Raw genomic sequence first — 23719 nt, forward strand, 5'->3', positions numbered from 1 at the left:
TAAATCAAATCTGGTAGTATCAAGTGTATGGGGCTCCAGGGCCAGACTACACCTTGTTAATTCCTGGCCAAACAAACCGTGTTACCTTTGGCAAGTTTCTTATCCTCTGTGTCCCTCAGTCTCCTCCTAGATAAATGGGGAATTGTGATGTCATCCATTTCTTAGGTCTGCCATGAGCATTAAATGACGTAGATTATATAAATTGCTAAGCACACACTGCCTGGCACTTTCAGTTATGCACTAAATCTTAGCAATTGCTTGTCATTAAGAAGAAGTAATTCCAATGAAGCCCCTGTGGTTGAGGTGAGTTGGGGGAGACAAAGCCCCGTCTTCTCTCCCTTTCTCTGCCCTCTAGGGTGCTGGAGAGAGCCCTTGCTCTCCCTGAGATATTAGAAATCTGGGAATCATTATAGAAAGGATTCAGGCACTGAAATCAGGCCTGGATTCTAATCCCACATTCATCACTTAAAAAGAAAGAAAGTTACCTAACCTCTCCGAGCAGCAACGCTTATCTGCAATACAGGTGTTAAATATGCCCCCCTGGAAACCTATTGTGAAGAGGCAATAAGGAAATGCATGCGGAGCATTTGGAACAGTTGGCCACTTAGCAGGTGCTCAGTGAATTTGCCTCCATGTCTGCTGAACACCTCCTCTGCTAAGTGCAGAGCAGTTGATTGCTATTTTCCAGGGCAGTGGAAGAAAAGCCCTACTCACACAGCCGCCCAGGAATTTGACAACACGGAGTCCCATTTGGACATGTGAGGTGGTCATTTCCCACACTTGGTGGGCAATATGGAGTACCTGGGGCGTCCTGCGGCCAGATATGTCAGCCTGCTGCCAGCACGGGGGACAGATTGCAGTCGCATGGCACGGCCCCTTCCAGAGGCCACATCTTTAGCAGACAGCGAAAATGCAAATCATGAAATGTGTGGCTTTGGAAATGACTCTATCAATTGTCAGACTGAGATGCTCCAAGACCGCTGGGTGACTCTGAGCAAATATGAAAAAAAGAAAAACCCATAAATTCCCAGCAGAAGTTTCATACGTGACTCAAAAATGACAGCTCTCTCATTTCAAACAAGATAGCTACCTGTTGCATAAAGAAAGAAAATTTCCAAACGTGTCTGCAGTGTAATTTTTGGCTTCAGGATGGAGGGAAGCACAGAAATTTCAAGATTTCTGACTGCTTGATCCTCCTGTGTGCCTCCTTTCCCCCAAAATTAGGGGTTGAAATTAAATTTTGAAAAGGAAATACAGAAATGGGGAATCAAAGCAAGGGTATTAGCTTTGAGTTACTAATTTTTTTCAACAGCTATTTTTTCCTCCTTTTTGCTAATGAATCTTTTTTATTATGGAAGATTTCTAATATACATAAAAATAGAATAACACAATGAATTCCCATCCATCCATCAAACACTTTCAACAATTCTCCAGTCTTGTCCCATTTCTATCTTTATACGCTTCCCTTCCTCCTGTTCTATTTTAAGGACAATCTCAGACATGATATCATTTCATCCATAATATTTCACCACAACTCTTTACTGAGCACCTTCTAGGTATGCTTGCCACTGGGCAGGCAAAATAGATGAAGAAGGTGACTTGCCCTCACAAAGCTCATTGTCTTGAAGGGGGAAGTATATCTTCTGAAACATATAAAGTCAATATTTGTATTACGAATTTATATAACATGTTTATGTAACAAATATTGTAGAATGTGACCTGTATCAGGCACATTTGCAACGCTTTACAATATCAACCTTTATAATGTAGTCTTCCTGAGCAACACAATAAAATAGGTGATATTATTGTCCTGATTTTTCAGATGAGGAAGTTGAGGCACAAAGAGGTTGACTCTTTTTGCCCGAGGTCACACAGCTAGTAAACGGTGGAGCTGGGTTGCACAAAGTGCTGCCAAGGCACACCAGAGAAAATAGATAACTCTGTCTGGGGCCTTTGAGGCCCCAGAAGTTGAAGACTGCCAGTACTGTATCCCAAATAATGTGTTATGAAGGAGTGCTCTTGGATAAACTAAGGACTCCTTCCTCCTGAAATGTGTAACGTGAAAACAATTTGGCAAATAAAAACATACACCTAGTTGTTAAACCAGCACTAGGATTTACGCTTTCCTGAGTATCCCAGACTTTTTAACGATTACAATTTTGTCTGCTTAAATATCTCATAGTTTTTGTTTGTTTGTTTGTTTTTAAGACAAGGTCTCACTCTGTCACCCAAGTTGGAGTGCAGTGGTGCAATCGTAGCTCACTGCAGCCTGGCCTTCCTGGGCTCAAGTGATCCTCTAGTAGAGGTTCCCATCTAGACAAACAGAGGGAAGGTCATGAGCAAGCGTCCAGAGAAATTTCCAGTTAAACACAGAAAGCGACTGTTGTAGAGACAAACCAGAAATGTCCAGAAATGGAAGTGGAAAGGCAGGTGAGACCAGGCTCTGAAGGGCTTTTGTGAACCACCCTGAGGAGCGTGGACATTCCCATGGCCTCTGGATAGTGAGCAGAGATTAAGCAGGTGAATAACAGGGTCAAATCGTATTAAGAACAGAATTCTGGAAACCATGAGGAAGACTGAATATAAGTAGGAGAAATAGAAGGCCTAAAATGTCCAGGGTAACGGAGGGGAGGGGGCTGATCACAGCTGAACCAAAGCAGTAGAGTTGGAAATGGAATTAAACAGAAATTAATGGAAATAGGAGTCAGGTGACATGGTGCCAACTGAGACTTCTCCTATTTCTCAGAATTTTGGCAGAAGCCCAAAGCTCTAAACAATAAAGAGCAAGTGCTGCAAATCCTGAGAAAAAGTTGCCAGACAAATCAACAAAGAACTTGCTCAGAGGTGGCTAAACCCATGCTGAACTCATTAACCCATCACCCACCTCCGGTCTCTAGATAACAGCTGCCCGGAGATATGTCCAGGGTTTATTTACAAAAGATGGCTGGCCTACTAGAGAATGCAGGGAAGGGATACTCTTCTCTCCCAAGCCAAAAAGAGGAACTCGGTGCCCCAAGAATCAACAGAGAAGTCAATGACCCCAGCATCAACAGGGTACCAGAGCAGTGAGGAAATTCTTGGGAGGACGTGGCAGATATTTCTTCTCAGAGTTTGGTGGGCACAGAAGAAGGTATTTATCTCTTGCAATGGCAGAGATGGCTGGCTGGACGTGCCCACAGAGCTAGAGAGCTACAGCAGGAGTGCCCCGGAGCTTCAGGGTACACAGGCAACCATGTCCACTGGCTCCATGAGTTAAGAGGATGCTGTGAAAGGTAGCCACTCAAGAGACAGTGTCCTGAGCTGGCATTTTCCAGTAGGAAGAAGTGACAGTTGTATTGCCAGAAGTATATACTGAGGGTTAGAGTCCTATCATGTTTGTGAGAAAGTCCTGGTTAACAGTGCAGGATCCTAGTGGCCTTGAAAGGGTGGAGGTGTATGCAGAAAAGAGACAGCATAGCAGGCCTGACTGCGATCCTTGGAAAGGCTTGTTTACAAGATTAGCTCCTGACTGTACTCAGAGTGTCTGGGAATTTGGAGTGTTTCCGCTATTTTCAGAACTGATAAGAATGGCATTTTATGCCTAAACAATACAGTTTCTGCTGAACACCTGCTTTCCCTCAGGGAGTCTGGAATTTTGGTATGTGCCAGGCAGAGGCTGCCTGCATACCAGCCTCCAATAAACACTGAATGCTTTGTCTCTGATGAGCGCCACTACTTGGCAATGTTTTACACATGTTGTCATAACTCACTGTTGGAGAATTAAGCATGTCTCGGTGACTCTACTGGAAAGGATCCCTGGAAGCTTATGTCTGGTTTCCCCCATACTTCATCCCATGTGTCTTTTCCCTTTGCTGACCTTGCTCTGAGTTTTTTTGCTGTAATAATTCATAGCTGTGAATATTATTATACACTGAGTCCTGTGAGTCCTCCTATCAATTCATCAAACCTAGGGATGCCTCCAAAAAGCCTACCATTGCCCCCCGAGAGTAGCAATGCCAGCATTTGGGTATGTGCCAGACAGAGGGCGCAGATGTCAAATTTGACAGCATCAGTCATGTAAAACCATTTTTAGACTTTAATTCCCCAGTTTTCTCCTTGAGCTGATTCTGAAGAAAACAGAAACACTATAGGCTGTGGGAGCAGAGGAGAAAATGAACAGATGAAAAAGGAGAAGCAAATGCGAGAGGAGAAAGAAAAATGAACACCCCCTCTGACTTTGCAGATTATAAAAATGTGGGTCTGGCCTGAGCTAGAGTGAGGAGGAGACAGGGAGTTGGAAGGGTTGGGGTGTGGGCAAGGATTGAACTAGATTAGACATTAAATTTTGATATTTTTAATATCTGAAAGTGAGACTGTCATGATAATGAAAAATAACTAGAAAGAATATAGAGAAGCCGTGTGATTTGTCTGACAGGTTATCAAGGATGGAAAGTATGCTTGGGAATGATACGGAAGCAGATCAAACTAAATGATACGGAAGCAGATCAAACTATTGATTGATTGAATCCTACTAAGTCTAGGCCATACAATAGAACCCAGATTCATACTCTAAACACAAGCAGGTTATCAATAAAACCACATGAAGTAGACAGGTAGATGTGCCTGTCACAAAAATAATACTGGGTTTGAATTTCAGCTCTACGATTTCTTAGCCATGGGATTTTTACAGAAGTTTCTTGATCCTTCTGATCCTCAGTTTCTGCCTTCATCAAAAGTGGACTTGAATATCAATCTCACACATGGGTTGCTATGGGAATAAATGAGAGAAGACATAAAAAATGCTCAGCGCTCAGCACGTGTTACCTCCTACACTTCTTGGCTACCTACTATACCCCACCCTCTTCAGAGTTTTATGAAATCTTTGTAAAAGGTGTGATTTTGTAAGGCTGCATGTTTTCATGATCTTGATTTTGTTTGTGGGCTTGAGCACCTGCCTGAGTTTTCAGAATTTGTAGTTAGTGAACTTGGGATTTGGACTCAGGAGTTGTGATTCTTCCATTGCCTCCTGTAACTTAGTTGAAAGACCACAGGCACTGATGCTCTGACACTGCCTCTGTTCCCATTATGAGTGCGGGATACCTTATCTTCCATTACACATCACTGGACCCTCACTTTTCTAGAGGAGAATTGAGCGTGTATTTCCTTCCCTATTAATTTCACTATGACGGCAGATTGAACTTTATTTTTTCAACAAGAACAGACATCTCTAAATCCTTCCAAAATACATCTCCATCCACACCTTGGATAATGTAGATATGCCTGGGATTCCGAGAAGAAAAAATATTGTATTCAATCAAAGCAAGTAAAAGAAAGTGTTTCTCTAGCCAAGGCAGCATGTCAGAGCTACCCATTATAGCCCTGGGGTATTTCTGAGAACCAGAGAACTCACGAGCCAGCTACTCGCTGCAAAACTCAAGAGAGCCTGGCTCCCTCTAGAAACTGCCAGCCAGTTTTTCTGCCAGCAAGAGTTGGAAACAGTCCTAGAACACAGTTCTTGGGTTTCCCTCTTATCTTTTTTCACTGCATATTTAGTCCTGATGCGAGAGAAGGCAAAAGCATTAGAAACATACACACTTAGCAAATATATTTTCACGAACTTTTTGTCTCTCTGGCCTTCATTTTCCTCTTCTGAGAATGAGGAAGACAGACTAGATTAGAGGTTCTTATCACTGGCTGCGCCTAAAATCACCTGGGAGCTTTTTAAAAACACAGATGCCCAGGACTTCTCCTGACCAAGTAAATCAGAACTTCTGGAGCAGGGGCCAGAGCACAGGTGATTTCAAAGGCTCCCCAGATTATTCTGATAGGAAACTACCACTTGGCTGAGCGATATTTGAGGTTTTTTTCACCTCTGACATGCAGTTTATAATCTTTAAAGTGTGACCATCGAGCAATGAGACTGCCTTCCCACACCTATCATGAAAAGCCATCTAAATTCAGTTTTCTCCTTTTTTAAAAAAATAAAATAAAATGAGAGTAGGGGTCTTGCTATGTTGTCCAGGCTGGCCTCAAACTTCTGGGCTCAAGCAATCCTCCCACCTCAGCCTCTCGAGTAGCTGGGATTACAGGTGCGACCACCACGCCAGCCTTAGGTGTCTGTGCAGTAGGTAAAATTTAGGCCAGTTTTGCGGACAGACCAAACCAGAGTGTGATTTAGGGAACTTTTCTAATACTAAAACATCTGGAAGGCAATGATGAAATCTAAGATCAGGGGAGTCAAAATACAAATGCTTATAGGGTCAGGTGAGTAACATGCCTGTGTGACCGAGCCAGATGTAAGAAGAAGGGGTGGGCTTTGTGGAACTAAATATGTATGCCCTGCTTATTGGCATTCAAACAATCTCCCTCCCTCTTTCCCTTCCTCCTTTTCTTCCTTCTCTCCATTTCTTCCTTTCCCTCCCTCCCTTCCTTCCTTCTTTCCTTCCTTCCTTCATTCCTTCCTTCCCTCTTTCCTTCCTTCCCTACTACTTTCTTTCCTAAACACTATTTTGGCAGAAATAAACATTAAACTGTTTGCTTAACTCAACTGTGGATCACGTGTTTGAATCCCTCTGTAAAACATTCTGATACTGTACATTAGATAAAAAACAATAGTAATGCAAATATTACAAAAGCACCTGCCTCGTTACCAAACTGCCAAAAGACATCATCTCCTCCACATCCCACACTGAATTCTATTTTAAAATTGAAGGATACGGCTGGGCGTGGTGGCTCACGCCTGTAATCCCATCACCTTGGGAGGCCGAGGTGGGCAGATCACCTGAGGTCAGGAGTTCGAGATTAGCCTGGCCAACATTGTGAAACCCCATCTCTACTAAAAATACAAAAATTAGCCAGGTATGGTGGCTGGCGCCTGTAATCCCAGCTACTCAGGAGGCTGAGGCAGGAGAATCGCTTGAACCTGGGAGGCGGAGGTTGCAGTGAGCCGAGAGTGTGCCATTGCACTCCAGCCTGAGGGACAAGAATGAGACTCCATCAAAAAATAAATAAATAAATAAAAAATAAAATAAAAAATTGACGGACAGACAACAAGAACTGTGGCCAAGCACTGCTCCAAACCTACTCACCCCCCTTTTCTTCACCCATCTCCATGGTGCTACAGAATTTGAACCCATAATCTTAAATCAAATGTCTACTTACAGTCCTTTGATTCTGTGTGCCAATCTGATTTTTCTCTTGGACTTACTGAACCTCCTTGCCACCTAGAATTTCATCAGCAAACTCCTCTGATTACAGCACCTCCTACAACTTCAGAGAGGAGCGTCTCTCTCATTTCCTCAGCCCTGGAGGGCCCTATCAACCACCTGTTCTCTAACCCAGGGTTTCTTAACTTCAGCCTGATGGACATCAGGGGCCAGATAATTATCTGGGGGGAGCTGTCCTCTGCATTGTAAGATATTTCCTAGTATCTCTGACCTCTACCCACTAGATGCCAGTAGCAACCCCCACTCTCAAGTTGTGACAATCAAAAATGTCTCCGGACATTACCAAGTGTCCTCTCAGGGACAAAATTGCCCTGGGTAGAGGACACAGCTGTAACTGAACACAGTGTCCGAGTGCCTGGGAAGAAAATGGTACAGTAAGCTCCAACAGTTTGGAATACAGCCAGCATAATATCCAAGCTTAGAAAAAAAGAAAAAGCCCCAGCTGAAAAGGAAACAAGCTTCAGGATGATCAGCTGTGTCAGTTCCATTTAATTGTAAATGTGGACAGGCTCTGCTGAGTGAAGTACAGAATGTTTCTCGCCTTGGGCGCTGATATCATATTAGAAAAAAAGCAACCTGAGAGGCATTTGTTTTTGTGGGAAGTACATGCATGGGTAAATCTCTGCTCATCAGATTGTTTCGAATTAATGTGGATGCTATAAATAAAAGGTTCTCCCTTTTTTGGACCAGCTTTGATCTATTGTTATCCCTCCCTTTTTAGAAACCTTTAAAGGCAATTTTCATTCAGATCCTTCATCGGTGAAGCAGACAGACTTCAATAATTCCACTCAAAAGCCTCTGTGGCTTTCTGCACACAAGCCCCACGTCAATCAACCGAGCAGCCCGCTCTCCTGGGTGGCTGTCCCCCTATGTCCCTGGAGAACAGAAGTTGGATGGACTAGGCTTCCGTAACTAGGACGGGCACGTAATGTCAGGAGAGCAAGTTTGACTGACGTTTTCCTTCTGTGTTCAGGTTATTGAATAATTGTGACAGAATTACTGCAGTCACAATTCTCACGCACTCGGCAGGAAGGGGTGCAAAAGAAATGTGTCTCCTCCTGGGGTGAGGGGCATGACTCGAGAATCCTTGCCTCCAGTTTGGCCATTAATAGCGGAATCCTCTGACAGCAGCCTGCATTTCTGTAGTTGCTAAAATCCACATGTGAAAGATAACATGAACTCCCATTGTGGCAAGACAGTCATGAGTCCAAAGTAATTGAGCATTTGTGTGCCAGATGGTTATCAGAAGAAGTGTGGTGGTGGGGGGGAAGACCCTCCCCTGAAATAATCCCAGCCCTGCCTCTTACTTGCTTTGAACCCATCTGAGACTCAGTTTCCTTATATTTATATCACAGTTATCATGTTTCATTTTAAGGTCGTCATAAACTTCAGACATGTGTTATGGAAAGTGCCTGACATAATGCCTGGTCCATGGAAGGTGCTCCTTCTTCTCTTCCTCTTCTTCATTATTCTCCTCTATCTCCGCCTCATCATTATTATCGTCATCACCATCGTCATTGCTGTGATGCTTCTCATTGTCATTTCTTCTTAGAGAGATGAAAGGGTTGGTGGATGTGTGCTGTATTCTGCTCCTTTTCTGGCAAAGGGAACTCTGGTTATTCTTTCCATGACATGTTAGGGAAAGAAGAACTTGTCAGTTCTAGAGAAGAGTGGGAAATTCCCCAGAAGCCTGGGTCCTGGCAGACTTTCCATGGCTGAGTGGATAATGGTAGCTTTCATAAAGATTTAATTCAAAGGTTCGGAAACTACAAAGGGGGTTTGGCAAATGCAATATATGCTCACCAGCCTTTCCTTTCCTTGAAGAACATGGGCTGTGATTTCATGGAAATTGAACATCTGATGCCATAAACATCCTTTCCACTCTGATTTGAATACCAGGGTGGGTTAGAACAGCAGTGTGGACTAATGGGTTGTCCATGAACAATAAGGGCAGATGCACATGAAAGCAAATTCTGCTTCTGCCGTATGACAGTTGTTAGCCTTTATCACCTCTAAGTCTCAGCATCTCATTCTGAAAACATGAGAATTTAATCATCTTATTTCATGGAAAATTAAAAGGTGTGGTAGGTCACACCTGTAATCCCAGCATTTTGGGAGGCTGAGGCAGGTGGATCACCTGAGGTCAGGAGTTCGAGACCAGCCTGACCAACACGTGAAACCCCATCTCTACTAAAAATACAAAATTAGCCAGGCGTGGTGGCACATGCCTGTAATCTCTGCTACTTGGGAGGCTGAGGCAGGAGAATCACTTGAACTGGGAGGTGGAGGCTGCAGTGAGTTGAGATTGCACTCCAGCCTAGGCAACAAGAACGAAACTCAGTGCCAAAAGAAAGAAAGAAAGAGAGAGAGAGAAAGGAAGGAAGGAAAGAGAGAAAGAAAGAAAGAAAAGAAGGAAAGAAAGAAAGAGAAAGAAAGAAAGAGAAAGAAAGAAAGAGAAAGAAAGAAAGAGAAAAAAATTATATACTAGCTTAATTTCCTCAAGGATTTGTGAGAAACTCCTAGAAAGGAGGGATGCATTTGGTGAGAGGAGCTCAACAGCCGAAAATGCTCTTAGTACTAGAGGCCATAAGAGGGCCAAGGCAACTGTTTCGCCTCAGGTCACAGTTGGGTGCCAGTGAGAGAAGTCTTTCCTTCCCCTCCTCTCAAGTTAGTGGTTGCTTCGTGTAAGGCTGAACGAAGGGCTAAAGGCAGGTCTGCACTAAGGGTATGAGTTTAAAATGTAGCTGCTCCCAGGCACAAGGACCTGAGAACCACAAGGCAAAGCCACAGAGGAGTCAGAAAGGCTTACACAGTCAGGAGAGTCAAGTCCCTGTGTCCATACACAAACGACAATCTAAGAGACTCCCAGACCAGGCAGGGAGGATTAGGAATAGGAGCAAGGTCCCATAGATTTTCATGTTTAGGATTGAGGCAGAAACTGTTGCATGCTTATCTATTGTGACTCTAATATTTCCAGGCTCGCATGCCATGGCCATGGGAAATTAACAGTTATTTGTGGATTTTAAAACTGCACATCCTTGCAGCCAAGAAAACATGCAATGTTCGAGTTGTCGAAAGGGCAGAATTCTGTTAAACACTCAAGTGGGAGTGAAGAGTCCAGTTCCAAGACCCAGCTGTACTGCACATGTAGTGCTGTGGATCCCAAAAAAGCCTTCAGCCTTCATCTATGTGAGCTCATCTGTGAAACCAAGTTGTTGATTTTGTTAATTCCGGTTCTTCCATCTGCGATGTGAGGGAACTGACTCTGAGGTTCTTGGTAACTTGGTAATCAAGTTGCTGATTTTGGTCATTCTGTGGTTCCATCTGCAATGTGGAGAAACTGAGTCTGAGGTTCTCATGATACAGCAGAATCCATAGAGAGCCATGACCTCTCCTGTAGTCACCCTGCATCTAGAAAGGAGAGAAATTTCTCCACGCCAAAGCTAGCAATTAGCACAAAGCACTCAAGGAATCCATTCCATTCTCTCACATAATTTGGCATTTTCTGCCTTCTCAGTCAAGTACAGCTAATGCAGCCATCTTCCCTAAGGGGTATATATATATATATATATATATATATATATATATATACTGGACCGAACTCCGGTTTTAACCTAAAGATGACATAAGCACCTCATAAGGGCATTTTCCATCCACAATGGGGCAGTTTGCCTGCCCTATTATACAGACGTGAAATGCTCATCGAAGGTTCCCAGGAGCCCACGGGGAATTGAAAGTAAAAACAACTTTGCTGTTCAGAGACTCTGGAGACTTTTCCTCATTTGGAGTGTGTGTGGAGATGAATGCTAAGCACGAATCTGTGCTTACAGGGTGTGAAGCAAATTGGAATCTTGACCACAAGAAATGAAGGTGGCTAATCTAATTTGAAGACTGTGTGCAGGCAAATGAGTGCATGCGATCTTCCTGGGACCCACGTCCTACCGTTAGCAAAACCCAAGAGAGAGAGGAATATAGATTTATCTTCAGGCCATGATAGGTCCCCGAGAAACGCTGAGCACTTGCTTCCAGCTCTAAAATGATGTGACTCTGTGGGTCTGTGACCCTGTGACCCTTAAAAATTACTTGATGAAAATAAAAATACACCCTGACAGGTTCACAAATAATGGTAATGGAAGTCACCCAAGCTACCGATTCTTGAGCAACTATCATATGCCAGGAAATATTAATCAGGCCAATTCTCTACTTCTCTCTGTTTCTCTTTCTCTCTCGGTTCAGGCTGTCTCTATATTGGTAGATATAGATATAGTAGATATAATTTGACACAAAGGATTCATGAAGTTAGCACTGTCACCATTCTTAGATGAGGTCATTGATGTCGAAAGAGGTTAAACAACTTGACCTTGATAACCAACTGAAAAATGGAAGAGGCAGCATTTAAACTCTGAGCAATCTGAATCCGAAATTGTTTCCATTGTTTCACCCTTTATGGGTATGTATTGAATATAGGTATACTTGTAGAAACATAAAATGACAAACCTTCAAGTAAAATTTGGGGTAAAGTCTCCTTCTAGCTGTCCTAGTGGTTTAATCGGTGTGGTCTTTAGTTAATGGTTGCTGGATATATTCACAAAATAAGAGGAAACTAGAGGCAGATTCCTATGAAGATTACTATGACAGGACAGCATCTACCCCAGAGTATGAGGTGAGAAGCTTGGCAGGGTGCTTCCTCCTGGCGGCAATTTAGGGTACTGCTACTTGAAGTGTGGTCCACGGCCCAGTGACATTGGCATCAGGTGGGAACTTGCGAGCATTTCAGGCTGTGCTCTAGGACTGCTGAATCAGAATCTGCCTTTTAATAAGGTCCTGAAAAAGAAAAGAATCACTTGCCAGAGTGATTCTTGTTTACATTAACAGTTTGAGAAATTCTGATTTAGGGTATGAAAGTAGGAATAATATGGATCGTTTATAAAACCTGGGAGATATTTATGAGCACCCATAAATCTAAGTTTCTGGAGTACTGTGATTTACATTAGTTTCCTTTGCTTTTAAAGGGAACATGGCATATAAGAATAAAACAACATTTATTAAACACTAACTCTGTCTCAGGTTCCATACTTGGCAATTTACATTTATTATTTTATTTAATTCTTATAACAACTCTATAAGGTAGCCAATCATTATTACACTCATTTTGTAGAGGAGGAACTGTTTATGGAGATCAATGAACGTGCTTAAAGTCACTTTGCTGGTAAGCGGTGAGTCAGGGATTCAAATCCAGACAGTGTGATGCTAGGGTTTACACTTTGTATTGATCAGTGAATTATACTGCCTCTTCAGTCCATGCAGAGAAAACATCAGGAGAGTTCAATGGAATATTGTGCTTCAACAAAGTTAGCTAGAGCTGCAGACTTCAATCACAACCGCCCTATACACAGGTGTATCTCCCAGCGGTTATCAAGTCTGCAGAAGCTAATTTACTACTCATTAAAATATAATGTTTGTGAATTAACTGAGAAGTAAATTATTCACAGTGATCAAGCAATGTCGATAATAATGAGACAAATAGACATCATTTGCTCCTGTTATGATACACTGACACATATACATCATCCGAAATTTATTCTTGCCAAAAAAAAAAAAAAAGCATTTAACTTGGATCAGATCAGTCAAGACTGGCAAACTCAAATCGAAGAGCAGTCTCCAAAACAATTTTCCTGTACTCATCATCGACATCAGTTTTGTGAAAGGAAAAATAAAAAGGCAGGAGAACTGTTGTAGATTAAAGGAGGTTAAACAGACATGCCAACCCGATTCACTTTGTAACTTTTTATTGAATCCTAAATGATGCGTCCAATGGTAGAAACAACTACACAAATGATTATAAGGACAATTGCGGATATCTGAAATATGGACCGTCTATATATAAAATTATAGAATTGTGTTGCTGTTCAAATGTGACCATCTTATTTTGATTGTGTAGAAGAACGTTTTTGTTCTCAGGAGATGCATACTGAAAGGTTTAGAGTTGAATGGTCATTTATAGGTGCATCTTCCTCTTAAATGTTTCAGAAAACAGGTAAGAACCAGATAAATTAGGACTAGGCACACTTGGCTCATGCCTGTAATCCCAGAACTTTGGGAAGCTGAGGCAGGATGATCACTTGAGGGCAAGAGTTTAAGACCAGCCTGGGTAACACAATGAGACCCCCATATCTACAAAAAATAATTAGCCAGATGTGGTGGTTTGTGCCTGTCATCTTAGCTACTCAGGTGGCTGAGGCAGGAGGATTGCTTCAGCCTAGGAGTTTGAGGCTGCGGGGAGCCACAATCACACCCCTGCACTCCAGATCTGGGTGAGAGAGCAAGACCCTGTCTCTAAAAAAATCAAAATAAACACATTTTAAAAACATAAATTAGATGTGGTAAAAGATTAATTTGCCAATCTAGATAAAATAAACATGATGCTCATTGTATAAGTCCTTCAATTTCTCTATAGGTTTGAAACTTCAAAATTAATATTTTGGAAAAAATAAATAAGTGCTGGTTCAATGTTATTTCAATGAAAGAATTGAGTAAGAGATTCAGAACTGTGTGTGATGGGGGAAAGAATGTAGGGATGAGAGCCTGGGAGAAAGTTATGCTTGGAAGAATAGAATTGCCAGGAATCTAGGTAAGCAGTAGGTAGGTGGCCTGCTTATGAATGCCATCTGCATGCATTTTGCAGTGTAAAAAGGAAAGTGGTATTGCAATGTACAGAGAGATCACTGTTGACTTTGATGGTTTGTCAGCCTCATTTTGCCATCACCAGTCAGTAGCTGACACCAGAGTCACAGGATTCCCCCCAACACCCATCATTTTGAACCAGTCTCCTCAAGCATCCTCTTGCCTTAGTCCCGAAATGTCTTGGGGACTTCTTGGTGGTCCCCACCCATGGTTCTTGCTGAAGGGTGGGTCCTAGGTAGTCATGTTTGTCCTGCCTTACCCTCACCCCTAGCCACAGGTGATTGGACTAACATCAGACACCTGAACGAAGCTGGACTGACCGACCAGGTGTCTCTCCCAGGCATCTCAAACACTGAGAAAATGAGTCAAATCTGGAGAAGCTGAGCTGAAACACCCCCAGAATACCAGGGCAAACTAGAGCCAAAAGCAAACTGAAGTCATGAAAGAGAAGAAACTGTGAATGTTCAAAGATAAGTGGTGATAAAAGAAATACTTCAGCCAAATTAAATGTAAAGGAGTTTAATGGAGCCATGTACGATTCACAAATTGGGCAGCCTTCTGAGACAGGGTGGGCTCAGAGACTCCAGCGGAGCCACATAGTGGAAGGAAGTTTTCGGACAGAAAAAGAAAAATGAGGTATAGAAAACAGAAGTGAGAGCCGGGTGCAGTGGCTCACCTCTGTTACCCCAGCACTTTGGGAGGCCGAGGCGGGCAGATCACCTGAGGTTGGGAGTTTGAGACCAGCCTGGCCAACATGGTGAAACCCCATCTCTACTAAAAATACAAAATTAGCCGGGCATGGTGTCGCATGCCTATAATTCCAGCTACTTGGGAGGCTGACGCAGGAGAATCGCTTGAATCTGGGAGGTGGAGGTTGCAGTGAGCCGAGATCGCACCATTGCACTCCAGCCTGGGTAACAAGAGCAAAACTCCATCTCAAAAAAAAAAAAAAAAAAAGAAAGAAAGAAAGAAAGAAAAAGAAACAGAAGTGAGGTACAGAAACAGCCAGATTGGTTACAGCCCAGTGTTTGCTGTATTTGAACACAGTTCAAACAGTTGGCTACATTTGATTGGCCAGAACTCGGTGACTGGCACAAGTGTAGGCTACGAACTGTTGACACCTCCACTTGTTATAGCTCATGACGTAAAGAAAAACCTTTAGGCCTAACTTAAAATGTGTAAGGAGGCAGCTTTAGGCTAAACTTGATTTAACAGTGGTCATCTGCAAAAAGGAGACTGGAGCAGGGACGTGGCACAAAAACAGAGTTAAAAGATTACAAGTCCCCAGAGAGTCAGAAACAGCATAGGAGCTGCCTCATGGAAAGGATTCTAAACTCCTATGCATTTCCCATTAAGCCTGACTTCCTCCCCAACCCACCCCTCTAAGGAATCCTCTCTTCCTCTTTTCTTTGAACTACTTAGGTATGAACTACTTAGGAGAGTTTTAATTCCTTGAGTGTGCTCCTCATTTGCCTGCTGCATGTGAACTGCCCCCCACCACTTTGCCTAGACAATCCACCCTCTTTTCTGGGATGCTGGACCTTGTACACGCAGCCCTGCTCTTATGGAATGGTTGTTGTGAATCCACCCTCATGTTCACACTTGTCTTTACGGGACCCAGCCCATTAGATGAGACCCGTTGTGGAAGCAAACCTTAATTCACACACTCTTGTAGCCTCTGGACATTGAGTCACTGGTGTCTCCCTTGGGAGACAACATCCCCAAGCCCCAAACTATTCATCCTAGCCTCCTGCTCCTTTCAACCAATCAGTGTCTGTGAGCCAGCCCTGTACCTGGGCTCACTTGAATGACAACATGATTTATTTTACTGTTTCTTTTTTTGATTGATAGATTGGTGGGATGTTTGTCCTGTTTTTAGTATACTGATTGCCTTAGGGATTCTAGAAGCCCATGGACAGGGGCTGTACTATTTATGTTTTTATTATAAAAGTAATACATGTTGGTAATAGAATTCTTGGGGAAAATAGAAAAGAAAAAAGAAAAAGAAAGAAAAACCATTCATCATTCTAAGATCCAGAGATAAGTCCTATTAATATTCGGGCTTATTTCCTTTCAGACTTGGTTTAACATAATTCACTTTATGTACCATATGCAATTTTCAATCCTCACTGTGCAGTAAATGACAAGCATTTCCCTGTATTTTATAAGTTTTTTAAAATATCACTTTAATAGCTGCATAAAATTCCATTTCACATAAAATATGTAACATATATAAATATATAAAATGATCTAGTTAAACAAGCCCTTTTATTGTACATGTTGGCTGTTTTCATTGTTTGCTAATAATATAAACAACATCTGTGTGTTTTAGATTCTTGATGCAAATTGACAAGCTGATTTCACACACGATTTTACAATTTGCTCTCCTCTTTCTCCTCTGGTACAAGAGTTCTTTCCTCACACAGCGTGTTCCCTAGCATTGCTGTCATTGTTATTTCAATGTTAACGAATTTAATTATGAAGAAAAAGGCAGATCATACTTGTTTGCATTTTATTTTTGAAGGCTAGTAAGCTTGAGGGGTGTTCAAATGTGTGATTTGACTTGATAAAGACAATTAAAGGAGTAATACATTTTGTTTCATTGCACGATGGTCACACTTGTATTTCCATGAGATTGTGTCTCCCGCTGTACAGTGTCTTGAAATTTCAAAATAAATAAATAAATAAGTAAATAAATAAATAAACAAACAAAAACCTTACCATGTGAGTAAGGCAAAGATTAGTGTCATGCACACAGTGGTAGTATTACAGAGTTTTGCCAATTCTCCCTGCACTGAGAGCCAAGTTTGAGTGGTTTCATATTTAAATGGGAGAAAAAATAAATAAATACGATACAAATGAAAATTGTACCTGAAGAAAAAAATAATTAGAATGTCTTGTTTTCTAAATGACTCTTCATTTTGTTGTTAATATCTGGTTTTAATTAGAAATTGTTACAATATGGAAGACTTGAATTTAAAGGTAAAGCTCTTGGATAACAGGTGGTTTAAGGGAAGGAAATTTCCGTTTCTTAGAGCACTAGGTAGAATTCTAATGATAAAAGAGGCTCTCATGCACAAAGACTGGATTCTCTCTTAGTTTTGAAAATGTTCAGACACAGAAATGCAACAGCACTCTCTATTCATAGAGTTCACATTCATTCATGAAGTCCAACATCTGACCAACTCCTTTTCTGCTGTAGTTGTCTCCTTTTCCTCCAAGGTCCAGATCAGAATCACTTTCCCTGAGCTTCCAAGAGAGAAAATAGAGAATATAAGAAGCCTAATAAGTTAGTTAGGCTCAAATTAGAGAACTGAATTAGAGACTTGGACTTTACACCTCTTGAAAATGCCACATAATTCCATTTGTGAACTGATCCTAACTAACCTCACCTTATATGGGAAGACTCTACTCAAAACTTAACTCACTCTTAATCTTTTTCTTGTCATCTCCAAACTTGTCACACGGTGTTCACACTTTTATTTTATGACTGTTAATAACAGAAGTCATTTTATGTGTCTTCAATTTTACCCCATATAGGAGCAGTGGTATAACACAGGTGGCTTATACCAGCTCAGGAGAACTAGTTGTTAAATGGTCGGGAATTTTGTGAGCCGGCTGTTAAACACAGCCATTTAAAATTAGATAAACTTAAATTTAAATAAATTACATTAAATAAGAAAGGTAATAAATATTCCAAACTCATCACTTCCTAATTATTTACTATATTTTATTACTGTCTGTGCTCTTGAGGTTATTTGCATCTATTGCATGACAGGAATTCTCTATAATTCACTGTGTGCGATTATACGTCTCCTTCCAACTTGCATCCAGTGATGTCACATTCGTAACTTGAAATTGGCCACAGCAGGAGTATTTACTCTGTGAAATTAGAAAATGCAATAAATCAGGGCTTCCCCTTCAAAGAGACAGCCACTGTTAAACATTTGCCAGCACACAACAGCATAGGAAGGTTATTCACTAGTGGAACAGGTTGAGCTTCATAGCAAAAGCTTGGGTTTCAAAGTCAGAGAAATCTGACGGCATACTCTGGCTCTGTCAGTTAACAACCCTGGCTTTCAGCAAGTTATGTATCTCCTCTAAACTTCAATTTTCTAAACTATAAAATGGGAAGAATATTTGCCTCTCAAGATTATTTTGTTTTATTTTGAGACATCAACAATCTAATAGATGGCAGGTATTTTTCAAAGTGTAGTTAGTATCACGTCAAAAAGTTTCCATAAATTCTACTATTTTTATTACTATAATTATTGTGAGTGTGACGTATAAAATATAACACTGAAAGTTTATCATATCAGATGGGGCAGGGGAAATATTTTCTCTTTTTATAATAGAAATAACTGTGATTGATATGTGAACAATCCAATGATGAATAAACAAAGAGGAAGGAAAGAGGGAGGGAGGGAGGAGATGGGTTTGAAGAAGGAGACAGGACCACACCATAGGAAATCCATATATCCCACTAAAATACGGAAACCAGATTCTCAGGCCAATTAGTACCCATTGAATGTTTTCAAGCAAGAGATTGCCATATCAGAGTTATGTTTTAGATAGAATATCCTGGCATTGGCATGAAAATGAAATAGAGGCCAAAGCTAATGAGGGAAATTAGTGGTGAAGCAACCATATGGTCCAAGTGAGAGGTGACAGTGGTTTAAAATTAAGTTAGAACAGTGGAAAGGAAAGCCAGAGATAGTAAGAAAAGTAGTAAGGCGATGCCTGCCTATAGGAAGCCCTTGCCATCCTCCAGTCCTCCCTGCAGAGATAAAGAGTAGCTAGAGAAAATGCTTGAAACATTTCAATCTATCATAGCGTTTGAAAAAAATTTTTATCTTTTTCTCACTGCATCCTTTATTAAAATGATAATCATTGAGGAGCACTAAAAAGATAATAATATTAAGCACTTTTATGGAGCAAAACATTAAGCGAAAATAAAATGACAAATTGGAATATGTTATTTAGATCTCTCAAAAGCAGAGGGTTGACAAATCTTTTCTGTAAAAAGTCAGATAGCAAATATTTTAGCCTTGGAGAGCCATACAGTATCTGTCACATCAACTCAATTTTGGGGTTATAGGGTGGAAGCAGAGATTGACAATAGTTAAATGAATGAGAATGACTATGCTGCAATGGAATGTGATTCATGGATTTCATATGATTTTCAGGTGTCAGAAAACTATTTTTTGATTGTTTAAAAAGAAAAAAAAAACCATTCTTAGTTAACAGGTTCCACAGAAACAGGCAGTGGACTGGATTTAGCCCTTGGATTTGCTGATCCCTGGGTTGAAGCATGAGGGTCTTCTGTGTTACCACTGAACAGTCCCACTCTGTGCAAAAGGTCACAGAGAACCATTAAAAGGAGTCTACACTTGAAAGATGCATGGGGCACCAGAAAGACTGAAGGGATTAAAGATATCTGGAGAAGCACCTTAGATGGGACAAATGAACTGCCTCATTCTTGAGGTGAAAAACTAAATCTGAGAGGCAAAGTGAAATGAGCCTAGGCATTTTCTTTACCCAGAATTGCCTTTGGAGCATTCTGGGATTCACAGCTATGTTATGTTACTTCTATCTATACCACTAAGGAATTTGATTTTGAGATAAATATAATTTGAAAAAATAATTTCAATTGGGAATTGAAATCCAAAGAGACAGAGAAAATACTTGCAGAATGTCCAGGCGGCTTAAATGAGCTCAATCTTCAGGCCCATGGATTATAGGCCAGGATGCTGGGAAACCACCTAGATGGATTTCAAAATTATAGTGTTAGTCTTTGAGAAAAAAAAATGCTCGAGGATAAGGACTAGATCTGAGATGAGCAAATTTCACTCTGATTTTCCAAAAAAAAGTAAAGTATGTATCTTAGAAATAACATGTTAGAAAATCTAATCATGGTCCGGAAGGAAATTCACATGCTGATGATTAAGTAGGAGGATTATGTGTCCAAAGGATAGAATTCAGTTCAGGACAGAAACCCAAGAGTAAAGCCACAGTAAGCTCATTTCCTTTACTGATATTGTGAGTAGGCGGGTGGTTCAGAAAAGCACCACAAATATATTATGATAGGATTTAGCAAGGCAGATGCAAGATCTCTTCTGACATCCTTTTAGCCTCAGTGGTAAAATGAGCATTTGATAAAAACGCCTATGTCATTCTCGATAGGAATGAGGGAAGTGATTTTCTTAGTCGCTTATGTGAAGCTGTATCCTCCTAGAGAAGAGAGGGAGAGAGGAAGGGAGAGGGGAGAGATTAGGAGGAAAAGAAAGGAACAAAGAGAGAAAGAAAGACAGAGAGAGAGGGGGCAGAAGAAGGAGAAAAATATTTTTGAAAACACAGGAGAACAAAAGAAAAAAATTTAAAAAGAAAACACGGGGGATTTTGACTGCAAAGATTTCTTTTCGATCAGTAAAGCCAATGGTCATAATGGTAGCTGCTAAAAGGCCCAAAATGTGAGTCTGTTTCTCCCACAAGAGATGGGGCCCTGAAGACATTTTCCCCCTGTGAATCCTGGGTGGGGAAGGAGTTTTGGACAGGAGAGGACTTTGGTTTCCCTTAGTCACATCACCCAAGAAGTCTATCTACTTTAGTTCCCAGCATAAAGCCTCCAATTGTCTATGATTAGAGCTTGATGGTTCTGGCGCTCTGGCCAGTGTCTGGAAAAGTAAGGAGGCCCCCAGTAGCATGCACTGATACTGCCAAAACCTGATTGGTGACCACTCTGCCCTCCATCTCCAGCTCTTGGGCTATGCTAAGGGTGAATACATTCTATATCTGAATCAAAACCTTGACTTATTGCCCTGAAGTTGTTTTTAGGGTTTTGCCATTAAAATTTAGGGGACTTTCCAGTTCTTCTGATTGATCTAATTCATTATCATTCAAATCCACTACCCTCATGTTGCCACCAGTTTTCTCAAATGCCATTCATTCATTCATAATTTACTCAACATGCGTTGAACATCTCTATCAGATATCAACACTGTGACAGGCACTGAGAACACAAAGGTGAACAAGACAAAATTTTTACATTTAAGGATCCTGCACTGCAGTGACAAAAAGAGATCCATTATAAGAGATGCATTCATAAAAACTGAGCCAGGTAAAAGATATGAGAGGATGGTTGAGAGTAAGCAGAAAGTGAGGACCTTAACCTTATGGAATGAGGGGGGGGAGTTGGCAAAAGTCATGCAGATGAGAAATGCTGGCTTCATATATTCATTCATTCATTCTTTTAGCAGATATTTATTGAATACCTACTGCTATGGTCTGAATGTGTGTGTTCCCCCAAAATTCATATGTTGAATGAACCCTAACAACCAATGTGATCGTATTGGAAGGTAAGGCCTTTGGGAAGTAAGCAAGTCATCAGGGAGAAGCCTTCATGAATGGGAATCCTTTTAAAAGAGGAGAGAGCTCTCTCATCCCTTCCACATTATGAGAACACAGTGGGAAGGCACCATCTGTGAACCAGAAAGGGGCCCTCACAAGAGAGCAAATCCACCAGCACCCTGATCTAGGACTTCCCAGCTTCCAGAACTCTGAGCAACATATTTCTGTTGTTTTTAAGCCCCCTAGTATAAGATATTTTGTTACAGCAGCCCAGATGAACCAAGATACCCACCAAGTGCCAAGTACAGTCTGGGATTTCTGGGAATATAGCCGTAAATAGCCTAGAGCCTGAATGAGTTCACTAAGTGAAGAAGAAAGACAGGGTTCAAAGGCATTGGTAGTGGCCATTATAAAGGCATGGAGGCAGACATTCATATGGTTCTTCATAGTATTTCTCTTTTTTTTCTACCTTCTCATTTCTTTTCAAAACTTGTGAGTCCATCTTCCTGTGTGGTGTTCCTCCACTGCTTAGGAAACAAGACAAACTTTTTTATTTGGTAACTTGCTAAGGTAGACTCTTTCCCAGATAACTATGGGCATAAGGCTTTCAAGAATTTCATAAATGAAATCAAGGGCATTTAAGGCAGCCCAGGAGGAGGCATAAATTTGTGTTAAGAGATCAATTGTGTGCTGACCACCAGTGCGCACTTCAGGCCTTCTTTCATTTAGGGGTAAGGTTACCTCTCCAGAGACCTGTGGGGACACTTCATAAAGAAAAGATACCTGAAAGCTCCAGGGATGTGTGGAGGCCACTTGTCTTTCCAGATGCTAGTAGAGCTGCTGGACCAGCTCAAGTGATCATGGGCAAATCTGGTCTACTTTTTCAGATACTCAGAAGATATGGACTTGCTCACACTCAGAGGTGGTGGCTGCTGTTAGAAGTTTTCAGAACAGAAGAGGGAGCGATAGGATGGGAAGAGACAGTGTTAACAGCACAACAGATTGGCCAAGATTTTAAATTTTTCTCCAGCTTCATTTAAATGATGTAGACACTAAAGAGTGACTATGTTGGATTCTAATACATGTCTTTCACCTCCCCTGTCTAGAGCAAAGTCGTTTCCTCTTTCTTCAACCCCTTCTGACAATTTGTAGCTGGCATTGAGCATTTTGGATGTGGTTTTTTGATTTGGATGATGACAAGATATTTCTTGAAACTGATTTACTTTGTGCCAAATATGAAATTGAATTTGTGATGGTTGGAGCAGATGGAAAACCCATTTTTGAAAAAAATGCCAGAACAGCCTCATCCTAGGCCCAGGGGCTGTGAAATCGGGCCGCTTCTTTCAAATGGGAGTGGGATGGTGTCCTAGGGCTCTAACTCAGGGCAAAATAAAAGAAGAATTAGCAAGGTCATTGAGGGCTGTTCAACCTCCTTTAAGCTGGTGTCTGATTCTAAATTTCTCAGGGAAGTGTCTGTGTAGACAAGCTCAAGCAACATTATTTCCCTCAGATGGACTCCCCTCCTGCCTTCCTCCCAGGCCTCAATGTGTTCAGTGATTGCATTTCTCCCACACAGTCCTCCTCTCCTCTCCTCTCTACTCCCACCCTCCATTTCTCTCTCTTCTGCTCCCTGCTTCTTCCTTGTCGTTCTCCTCCCTCCCACTCTTATCCTTGCCCACATTTCTCTGCCTTCCCTGCTTTCATTCTGCACCCCCGATCGCTTTGATGTGTTCTAATGGCTGGAACTCCCTTCAGGTTGGTTGTTCTGCTATTAACGAGGAACGAATGAATGACGATAATCAGAAGTGAAACAGAACGCTCTCCTTCCACTCCCCCTGTAAGCACTGGGCTCTAACTTTAGACAGTTTGCCAGCAGGGAAGAGGAGGAGTGAGAACAGAACTTGCAGGCTCTCTGGAGATTCTGGGTCTTAGCTGCTCAAGAGAGCCTCCTCTGGCTGGTCAGATTTAACAGCAGCCTGCTGGCCTCTGCTTCTCTCCCTCTTGCTTTGTTTTGGGTCAGGGGCCTGGAGACACTAGCAATGAAAGGTGAGAGTTACCATGATGCCAGGGCGCACCTTTTCTTGCAGCTTGGTACAGTTTCACAGCCCCTTTCTGTTCTCCTGGTGCAATCTTTTCTCTGCATCACCTCGGCCTGCTAAGGAGACTCCCTGCTTAATCTGGGAACGTAACATGGTCTTCCGTTCTTTTGGACAAAGGCCAAGTTCTTTGCCTTGGTTTATTGGGCCCTCCATCCTCTGTCATTTCTCTGCTCTGAGGCCATTCCCCTCATCTTCCCAGCTCACTACTCCCTTAGAATCTAGTTTTGATGACATTCTTATAAATCTATTCCTGGCCTTGGCATGCAGTTCTCTTTGGTGGGAGCATCCTTTCTACCCCTTTTATGAGTACACAAGCTTATTTGTCCTTTCACTTTAACCTTCAAGGTTAGCTCCTCTAGGAAGCCTTCCCTGATTACCCCTACT

The sequence above is a fragment of the Pan troglodytes genome, chromosome 7 (genome assembly GCF_028858775.2).
Source record: "Pan troglodytes isolate AG18354 chromosome 7, NHGRI_mPanTro3-v2.0_pri, whole genome shotgun sequence".
NCBI lineage: Eukaryota > Metazoa > Chordata > Mammalia > Primates > Hominidae > Pan > Pan troglodytes.